Source organism: Podarcis pityusensis, assembly GCF_964106645.2.
Source record: "Podarcis pityusensis genome assembly, contig: HAP1_SCAFFOLD_414, whole genome shotgun sequence".
Classification (NCBI taxonomy): Eukaryota; Metazoa; Chordata; class Lepidosauria; order Squamata; family Lacertidae; genus Podarcis; species Podarcis pityusensis.
Window position 1 is genome coordinate 172 of NW_028293314.1, and position 10689 is coordinate 10860.

The 10689-nt window shown below is 48.9% G+C and overlaps 1 pseudogene across 1 annotated transcript; it reads right to left on the reverse strand.

Annotated features, from left to right (window-relative positions):
• Window positions 1–3519: 3519 nt before the first annotated feature.
• LOC308469106 (ribonuclease P protein subunit p25-like protein pseudogene) lies at window positions 3520–6104 on the reverse strand (annotated as a pseudogene). Its single transcript, XR_013991634.1, has 2 exons — window positions 5976–6104; window positions 3520–4866 (listed from the first exon to the last, which is right to left on the reverse strand). The product of XR_013991634.1 is annotated as a ribonuclease P protein subunit p25-like protein pseudogene (transcript).
• Window positions 6105–10689: the final 4585 nt, after the last annotated feature.

Consider the following 10689-nt stretch of genomic DNA (forward strand, 5'->3'; position numbering starts at 1 on the left):
CAACTTAAAAAACAAGATTAAAATACAACATTAAAACATTAAAATGCAGCTTCCTTTCGGTGGAAACTCAAATCAAAAACTTTGGGGGGGATAAAAACATCAAGTCTTCACCAAAGCTAACTATCCAGACTGGTCCTACATGGGCCAGAAAAAAGCCAGAGAAGTCCCCATATAGGAGTTCCATCACAGAAGGAGAAAGGAAAAAGGAAAGAGGGGAAGGGGATCAAACTGATTCCAAGCCAAAGGCCAGGCGGAGCAACTCTGTCTTACAGGCCCTGCGGAAAGAAATCAGATCCTGCAGGGCCCTGGTCTCATGAGACAGAGCGTTCCACCAGGCCGGGGCCAGTGTTGAAAAGACCCTTCCTCTGGCTGAGGCTAATCTGACTTCCTTAGGGCCCGGGACCTCTAGGGTGTTGCTATTTATGGACCTTAAGGTCCTCCGTGGGGCATACCAGGAGAGGCGGTCCCGTAGGTATGAGGGTCCTAGCCCTCTTCTCCTTGAATTTGACTAATCCTCTTGTAAAGAGGTCCAGCTTGGGGGCCATCTCTGCCTCCTGGATAAAGAAGTGGGTCGCCACAGGTTAATTAAAATTATTTCACCCATCTCCACACTTTTCAGCTAGAGCCAAACCTAGCCATTAGTGCTGTGGATGAAAACAGAGTGGTCCAGTCTCCGGACTCATTTGAGAGTTCAGCATTTTAGCCTCCTTTGTAGAGTCTCCAGGGGGGAGAACCACGTCCAGAAGGGAGACAGGCCATTTCCAGCATGGCCTGAGAGCTATTTGTTTTGTTTTGAATATACCAATCTCCACCTTGCCCCTCCTAAACCACAGCCAAGCTCTGCCACCTGAACCACCAGGTGCCCTTGCCCACTTCCTCTGGGCCCTGCCAGTCTCAACGCTACTCCCCTGCCCCCCAAACTGCTTCCTAAACTGGTACACTTTAGGGGCTGCTTGTCCGATAGCAGATACCTCCTCCCTTATTCCACAGCCCAGCTGACATCTCTAACCTGTTCTAACCTGGGACTCATGCTGATTTCTGGCAGCACCTTTGACTCTGTAGGAAAATACTGTCCACAGATTATCTTCCTCTGCCCCAGGCCAAAGGATGAGGCTTACTTAAGATGCTGTCAAAAGACTGCTTTATTAAACCCATAGATCAGCCGTGGCAGTTTGCAAGGGAACTGGAGCAGAAATTAATCAAGGCTTACAGCCATTTTTTTGCATGGAGAATGCCAGGCACCCCCTGGTGGGACATTTCAGCACAGCAAAGAGCTTCAGGTAAATCTCAATTTTCCTGGCGAATCTTCCTACAGCTATGGCTCTTTTAAAGTTATTCTAAGTGAACCCATCCACTGCCCCAGTGCTTAAGCATCTTTTAAAGCTCACTGTTTGTGCGTTCCATGCTGTGGTGGCTTGAAGGAAAGCGACTGAGGGCTAAACCCATCCAGAACATGCTACACTCCAATAACCAGTAATGTTCAAAGAGCTGCATTTAGTGTTTTAACCAGGCTTCCTCAACCTCGGCCCTCCAGATGTTTTTGGCCTTCAACTCCCATGACCCCTAGCTAGCAGGACCAGTGGTCAGGCATGCTGGGAATTGTAGTCTCAAAACATCTAGAGGGCCGAGGTTGAGGAAGCCTGGTTTTAAACCATTTACGATATGCAAGGCTCTCTCAGCTCCCCCTCTCTGGACTACAGTGGTACCTCGGGTTACATACGCTTCAGGTTACAGACTCTGCTAACCCAGAAATAGTACCTTGGGTTAAGAACTTTGCTTCAGGATGAGAACAGAAATCTTGCTACGGCAGCGTGAGGCCCCATTAGCTAAAGTGGTGCTTCAGGTTAAGAACAGTTTCAGGTTAAGAACAGACCTCCGGAACGAATTAAATACTTAACCCGAGGTACCACTGTACTGGGAGTGGGGTTAATAACTCTGACCGTGGGCCCAACTATGAAGTCCACAGCAGAGGTGATTTTCAAGCCCGGGAGTGCCTGATGCGTGGCTTAATCTCTCGGCCATTATGACAAAATGGCGGTTTCTCTCATGCCAATGAGAAATAGTTGTCATTGATGCATTTGAGAGCTGGCTTGGTTGCTGGGTCCTCAGGAGCTTCTGGGGTGATGCATCTTATTTGGGGAAGACCTTGTCTTGGGTCTCAGTGCCTGCTTCAGATCTGCTGCCCCTACTGCTCCTGAGCAGCCAAGAGGAAGTCTTTAATGGCACAGTAATGACGTCTAGGTAGAACGTCAGAGGCACAGACTCCTTCTCCAGGCTGGATTGCTGTCAGCAGGCAATCAACTGTCTAGGAGCAGCCAGAATGACCCAGAAGGAGAGTTCAGAGGCTGCCTTAGAAAATGGAACTCAGTTGCTTTGCCCCTCCTGACGTGGATAGGGACTTCTAGGTGGAAAAGCAAGCATCAGGAACAAAGCACATTCCAGGCAGACACAGAGGATTAATAACCCTTGATCCCAGCAGCTCATGCAAGCTGAAGGGATCCATCATCTCTTCATTCCAGCAGAAACTGACTAGGGGACCATGAGCAACATTCTGCCTTCCTCTGCTTTGGTTTCTAGAGGGAATCCAGGCTGACCACCCAGCCCATATAATTGGCCCATATACAATGCAACGTGGCAGTGCCAGCCTTCAGTATCAAAGGCAAGGTTTCCTTGGGCTTGAAGGGGGCTTTGTGAATATTTTAAGGGAACTGGCAGACACATCCCACCTCAAATTACACGCAGCAAACAGCATAAAAGATTAAGGAAAGCCACTTCAAAGGGAAAGATGAGTTTAGGAAACAGACCTGACAGGCAGGCGGCAACATTCAGACACAGTCACAGTCTGGAAGAAAGTGTTTCAAAGAGGCAGAGGACAGAATGAAGCGAGGGTGAAAGCAATGATGGGCCCTGCAAAAGAGGAACAGCACCCAGATATTATCAGGGGCAACTCAGTTCAGGCAGCGGCTGCAACATCACAAGGCTGATAACTTCAAGGACTCCCAAAGTCGCTATCATGCAAACACCACTTGTTCTCCAAGGAGCAAGATCACAGGGTGTTTGGGACCAATACTTCTTGCTCACCCACAGGCAACGTTCAATTCTTAATTCCTTTTACCTTGCCTTATTAAAGAAAACATGGGATTTTCTCCTGGCAAAGGTAAATCAAGAGTCCACAACTAACTAAGGGCTGGTAATCTCAATTTAGTCTTTGGACAGCCCTTCTGAATGAATAATCAGCTGTCAAGTTCGGAGATAACAATAAATTTGAATTATTACCTTTACTGGCTTAATTGTCAGCCCTTTCTAGCACTTTTTGAAGCCAGGAGGACAGAAGAACCAAGTCCTCAATCTCCACCCCTCACCCCAAGGGAGTTCCTTGGAGTACGAGCCCCTGACAGGTCCAGAGAAGAACTGAGCAAGGTGTATTAAGACCACAAGAGAGAGGAAGCAGTGCAGCAACTTAGATGGAATGGGAGTTGGGGGTTGATGTGTTCAGAGATGACAGAGCAACGTCAGGTATGTGGATGAGCAGTAAACCTTTTAATGGCCTGGTATCTTTTACTGGCAAGACTGCTTTGGAGACAAAAATAAAACTCGCTGAACAAAATTACATGGCGTCCAACTCCTAGCTCTTAAGTTACAAACACCTGATGAGATGCTACGTTTTCATGTACAGGTACATCAGGAAGTCCCTTGGCACAATCACACACGAGGCACTCGCCTCTCACCTTTGTGCTGTATCCCTTCCTTTGAATGCCCAGGACCTTAATGCAAAAGCAAGAAAATCTAAAAGCATGGAGGCCCTCAGGCCACAAGGAAACCAGCAATGTTTTCCGATGACAATGTGAAAATATATCCCGGGGTTGCAGTAATCTGCTGATCTTGTTCATATGAACAGAAGAGGGTTAGATGGCGAAGGGCTAGGCCCTTGCAGCATCAGGAGAAGAGACAGGTAATGGGACTTCCTCCCTGTTTTCATTATCCTTCCCACGAAGAAAGATTCTGCACATTGCCATTTCAAGCACCCAAATTGTGAACATGCCGGGCACAACCCAGTGACGCATTTCCTGTTTGTCCCCTATTCAAATGAGGGGGAAAGCCACAACACAAGACCCCGTCTCAGTCTGCCCAACGCCAGCTGCCTTCTAAATTCAGACAGACTCTCCTTTCCTTTCCTCCAGATGCAGCCAGTGTTTCTAACGCCTCCCACTTTATTCTGATAACCAGCCGGCTTTCCTTGTCTTGGGGAGCAGTTGCTGCCGTTCTGAAGCTGGGCTTGCTCAGGGCTTTTTGTAAGAGTCCTCCCATCTACCAGAGCGGGGAAGCTTCCGAGCGTGAGCGGCGCCTCTGCCTCCCCCCTGCTTCCTCTTGGCCTGGCCCTGGGACTCTGATGCTTTCAGCGTTTCTAACCAGAAGGCGTCAAAAGACCCAGGAGCCTGGTAGCCTGGCTCTTGAGCGTCCAGCGGATCTTTGCTCAGCAAGACACAAATGGCAGGAATATTCCGCTTCACAGTCAAAGAATCAAGGCCGGCCTCTGGCACGATGGGCTCCCAGATCTCCTCCGTTTGCCTAAAGAACACTTTGGTGATCTGGTGGAGGTTTTGGAGCCTTCTCTTCATGATCTCCACGCAGGTGATGGTCTTGCTGATGGCCTTGCCAGCGCCACTGAAGAGGACCTGCCGCACGGCCTCCGACTCCATCTTGCCAATGGCGTAGCCCATCAGGTTCCGGATTTTGCTGCCGTCCTTCACTTTCATTTCAATTATATCGGAGGGCAAGTTGGTGAAGGGAAGAGGCGACGGCTTCTCCACAGTCTTGGACTTCTGATAGTTCTCCATGATCCCCACTGCAGGCACCTGGGTTGAGCTGGCTGGACGGGGGCAAGGGAAAGACACAACAGTCACAAATAAATCCAGGGACTCAATTAATGCTAAGAAAATAAAATACTATGAATATGTAGCAAAGCAATTGCTTCACTGATCAGGGTTTCATGCACTCCACCCTTCCATCTCCTAACAGTGACCAAAAAGGGGAGGAAAGTGAGGGGAGCTAAACTCTAAATAGAAAGCCAAGAGGGGGTCATTGGTTGTTTCTTTCTTTGTACAGTAGTATCCCGGGTTACAGACGCTTCAGGTTATAGATGCTTCAGGTTACAGACTCTGCTAACCCAGAAATAGTACCTTGGGTTAAAAACTTTGCTTCAGGATGAGAACAGAAATTGTGCAGCGGCAGTGGGAGGCCCCATTAACTAAAGTGGTGCTTCAGGTTAAGAACAGTTTCAAGTTAAGAACGGACCTCCAGAATGAATTAAGTTCTTAACCCGAGGTACCACTGTATATACATAAACAGACAGACAGACACACACATATATACACACAAAAAAGACACACACATATATATATATATATGCGCACACACACAGACACACACACACACAGACATACACACATACATATATATATATACACACAGAGACACACACACACACACAAAATACATATATATATATATATGCGCACACACACACACACACACACACATATATACACACACACAAAATACAGATATATATATATGCGCACACAGACACACACACATATACATATATATACACACACACACATACACACACACAGACACACACACATACATATATATATATACACACACACAGACACACACACACACACACACAATATATATATATATATATATACACACACAAAAAAAATACATACATACATATGTATATATATATATGCGCGCACACAGAACACCCCCCCACCTCGAGGTACCGCCGAGGGCGCCCCTGAGCACGCGCAGAGTGCTTTCCGGCCGGGGGGGGGAGGCGGCTCTCTGCACGCGCCCAGAGGCTCCCTCGTCTGCTGGGAGGGAGACAGACGCGCCGCCCCCGCCGACCTCCTCGTTCCACGCCCTCCTCTCCGGCATTCCAGGCGGAGGCAAAAGGGACCTACCTGCCGGAGGACGGACAGACGGAGCGGCCGCCGCCTCGCTCCCTCGCTCGCCTTCTTCGCCTCTCAGGCAGCGGAAGCGACGAGAGGGCGGTACTCGTCCTCACTGCGCACGCGCGGCCGGGCGGCCATCTTGGGGCGAGCCGGAAGGAGGCGGGCCGAAAGAGAGAGACAGGCAGCGCAGCGAAGCCCCGCCTCTCCCGACGAGCGATTGGGCGAGGGCGCGGCGGGCCCCTCCCCCTGCCGCAGACGGGCGGGCCGCGCAGGCCGCCTGCAGGGGGCGCTGCGGAGATCCCAGCCGCGGAAGATGCGCGGGGTCCTTGCGAATGAGATCCAGCCCGGGGGGTGTTGGGGGGGGGGGTTTCCGCGGGCGGAGGAGGAAGGCTCTCAGCGAGTCGCTCTTTTTCCAAAATGAAAATTCTTCATTTCAGAGTTTTTTCTTTTTTTAAAAAAATAATAATATTAGATTGTCCATGTTACCGGAAAAATCCGAGGGCTCCCTTGGACAAAAAGTAAAGACACCAACCAGAGTAAATTGGAGCAAATCAGCAGCCTGTAGGCTTGGCCTTTATTGAACTGTTGCAACAGGGTGTTCCCCTCACCTCACTTGCAGGAGAGAGGAAAAAGACACAGAAAATGGTGTGCAAGCCCTTATAAAAACTTTTGAAATTCCCACCCTGTAGGTCAAGCCCACCCCCAGAAACATCATGCATACATTACAGAAAGGAGGGGTTGAGGGAGGGGTTGTGGTGGTAACCTGAGTGTCCTGTCACCTGGCTGGTTCCCTTCTCCTCCTCCCCATGAGTCATTTTCTGAAGACAAAAGGTAGTCGCAGTTTCCTGCCCCCTGAGGGAAGATCTGATCATTGTCCTTTGTTCCAGTTCATGCTGAATCCACTCCCATATGCAAGTTATTTGTGATCTTGATTGTCTTCTGTCTAGGACCATCAGGGTTGGCATAGCAACTGGGCAGGGCTCCTGTGGATGTGCTGGGATGGTGAAGGGATTATGGCTGGCCTGTATCAAACCTTCCCCTTTTTGTAGTCCTTCCTTCATGGAGTAAAATAAAAGTGGAACAGTGCAAATCCGATGTATGGTTGATTTTCTATGAATTTATAACAGAAGGGTAGCGTATGTAGTGTGTGAGTGTGAGTGTGTGTGAAGTTTGTACAAACTGAATGATGGGGGGGGGGTTCCTGCTACAGTCCACAATAATAACAAAAACCACAAAGCAAAATGATACACAAAAACAGAAAAAAAGAAAAATACATGAATGAACGAAAAAAGGGGGGGAGGGGGAAAAAGGAACAATAAACAGATAAACAATAACAACAAACGTTGTTGTTTAGTCATATCCGCCTCTTCGTGACCCCCTGGACCAGAGCACGCCAGGCCCTCCTGTCTTCCACTGCCTCCCGCAGGCCCTGTCTGCTTTTAGGGCCTTTTTGAGCCCTGAAAGCAGACAGAGACTTTGGAGAGAGGGTCAAAACAAAGCCATGGGTACAGTGGGGGCTCTTCCTTATGCTGCTAAGAGTGTGGACCTCAGGAGCAGGAGTGCCAACTTGAATAAAATATTGGGGGGCAGGTAAGCCCCACCCCCACATAAGTGATCACAGGACGGGCCTCACCCATACCATTTGAATGGCAATGCCCATCAACCTTGGGGGGGCCCAGCCCCCTCAAATATTTTATCGGGAAGGGCAAAGAAATGTAGCCTTATGAGGCTTTGCCCTCGGATGGGAAAAATATTGCGCCTGGGAAAGGGAAGTGGGAGTCAACAGACACTCAAGGAATAGTTTCGGAGAAAAGGCTTTTATTTCTACCATCCATGAACTGGTAGAAGGAGCAAGTGTGATAAGTCACAAAAAGCATGCACGACTTCACAATCATGTGCCCAAGCATATATACCCCATTCCAGTTCCCTCCCCCTTTCTCCTCCCTCAGGAGTTCCTCTGAGCATGAACAGAAAGCTGTCTTGGGACTATTGTGGACTCTTGGCACCCTTCCCAGGAAAGGGGTTTCAGAGTGTTCAAATATGTTTCAATCTCTTGTTCTAGCATGGTTCCTGGACAGAAAGTAAGTTGCAATGTGGTTCTTTAGCAAGGCTAGAAGGCATGAGAAAGGCTTGGGAAACAATGGACTGTTCTCTACCTTTTGTTACAGCAGAGCGGAATGTTTCCGATGCTTAGCTGCTGAGAAAATGATTTTGAAAAGCTTTGAGAAGCTTTGAGCCTGCTTTGGTGGGGGGTGACTTCGCGCCTAGGTGAGGTCACCTGTCCTCACCTTCCTTCAGGGACCTCAGCCTCTTAGAGCTGGCATCGGATTTCAGGCAAACTCCTCTCTTTGTCTGTCTGACTCTCCTCTCTTGGCCCTGCCATTTCCTTTCTTGCGCAGTCTGAACTGTTGTTGTTTAGTCGTTTAGTCGTGTCCGACTCTTCGTGACCCCCTGGACCAGAGCACGCCAGGCACTCCTGTCTTCCACTGCCTCCCGCAGTTTGGTCAAACTCATGCTGGTAGCTTCGAGAACACTGTCCAACCATCTCGTCCTCTGCCGTCCCCTCCTCCTTGCGCCCTCCATCTTTCCCAACATCAGGGTCTTTTCCAGGGAGTCTTCTCTTCTCATGAGGTGGCCAAAGTCTTGGAGCCTCAGCTTCAGGATCTGCCTACAGAGGGTGGTGAATACAGCACAAGAAATTATGGGCTGTCCCGTGAATCTGCTGGATGACATTGCGGAAGAACGTTGCCTCAGGAGAGTGAGGAAAATTATCAGGGATGATTCACACCCTGGCCGGCACTTTCTTGATCTCCTGCCCTCGGGCAGAAGATATAGAAGCAGGATTAGTCGCACCAACAGGGTAAAGAACAGCTTCTATCCGTGGGCTGTTAGGCTGCTGAATGAAAAGATAACAACAGGGCAACGGACTTTCGGGTTAGGCCATAGTAGGACCAACTTGGCCAGTTAGCCCTGGTGATCATTTGATGTCTACTGACTGGGGTTTGTTTGTTTCCCCCCAAAGAATTACCGCTGAATTTTTGAATTTTATTGATATTGATGCTGCATTTTATGTTGTGTTTTATGCTGTTTTTAAGTCGTATTTTAATCAATGTTTTATATTTGCTGTTAGCCGCCCTGAGCCTGGTTTTTTAACCAGGAAGGGTGGGGTATAAATAAACATTTATTATTATTATTATTATTATTATTATTATTATTATAGGATTGGACAAATTCATGGTGGAGACAGTTATCGATGGCTGCTATCCCCAGTTGGACGCAGCAGTGCTTCTGCATCCCAGTTGCTAGATGGCTCTTGTGCTCCAATCCTGCTTGTGGGTTTTCCCACTGAGGCAAATAATAATAATAATAATAATAATAATAATAATAATAATTTTTATTTATACCCCACCCTCCCCAGCCAAGGCCGGGCTCAGAGCGGCTTACAAGCAATAATAAAAACAAGTTAAATGATTACAACTTAAAAACAAAATTAAAAATACAACATTAAAATATTGAAACATTAAAATATTAAAATGTAGCCTCATCGCAGGAGGAGAAGGAAAAGAAAAAAGAAAGAGAGGGAGGGAATCAAATTGGCTCCAAGCCAAAGGCCAGGCGGAACAACTCTGTCTTACAGGCCCTGCGGAAAGAAATCAGATCCTGCAGGGCCCTGGTCTCATGAGCCATAAAGCCATGAAGGGCTTTAAAGGTCAAAAGCAGCACCTTAAATCTGACCCTGTATTCCACCGGGAACCAGTGCAGCTTGAAAAGCACTGGGTGAATATGCTGCCATGGCAGGGACCCCGTGAGGAGCCTCGCTGCAGCATTCTGCACCCGCTGGAGTTTCTGGGACAGCTTCAAGGGCAGCCCCACGTAGAGCGAATTACAGTACTCAAGCCTGGATATGACCGTCGCATGGATCACTGTGGTCAGGTTGGGGTGGGAAAGGTAAGGGACCAACTGCTTGATGCGGTGAAGGTGGAAAAATGTCGCCTTGGCTGTTGCTGTAACTTGCGCCTCCATGGAAAGGGAGGCGTCAAGGATTACACCCAAACTCTTAACGGAAGGCAATGGCACTAATTGGGCCCCCGCAAGAGAAGGGAGTTGGTCCCTCATCCCCATGCCATCCCGACCCAGCCATAGGACCTCTGTCTTCGAAGGATTTAGTTTCAATCGGCTCCCACGAAACCATCCAGCCACAGCTTCCAAGCATCTGGTCAGTGTGTTCGGGGCCAAGTCGGTGTGGCCATCCATCAGCAGATAGAGCTGAGTGTCATCAGCATATTGGTGACAACCCAGCCCAAAGCACCGGATAATCTGGGTAAGGGGGCGCATAAAGATGTTAAAAAGCATTGGGGAGAGGACTACGCCCTGCGGCACTCCACACACCAAGGAACGGCGCGACGACATTTCCCTCCCTAGTGCCACCCTCTGTCCCCAACCAGAGATAAAAGAGCACAGCCAGTTACGGGCTATGCCCTGTATCCCCACGTCTGCGAGGCGGTGGTCCAGAAGATCATGATCGACCATGTCAAAGGCTGCTGACAAATCTAAAAGGATCACCAGTCCTGACCCGCCTCGATCCAGCTGTCTACGGAGATCGTCTGTTAGGGCAACCAGAGCCGTCTCGGTCCCAAAACCAGGACAGAAACCGGACTGAAATGGATCTAAAGCCGATGTTTCCTCCAGAAACCTACCAAGCTGTTCAGCAACCGCTCTCTCA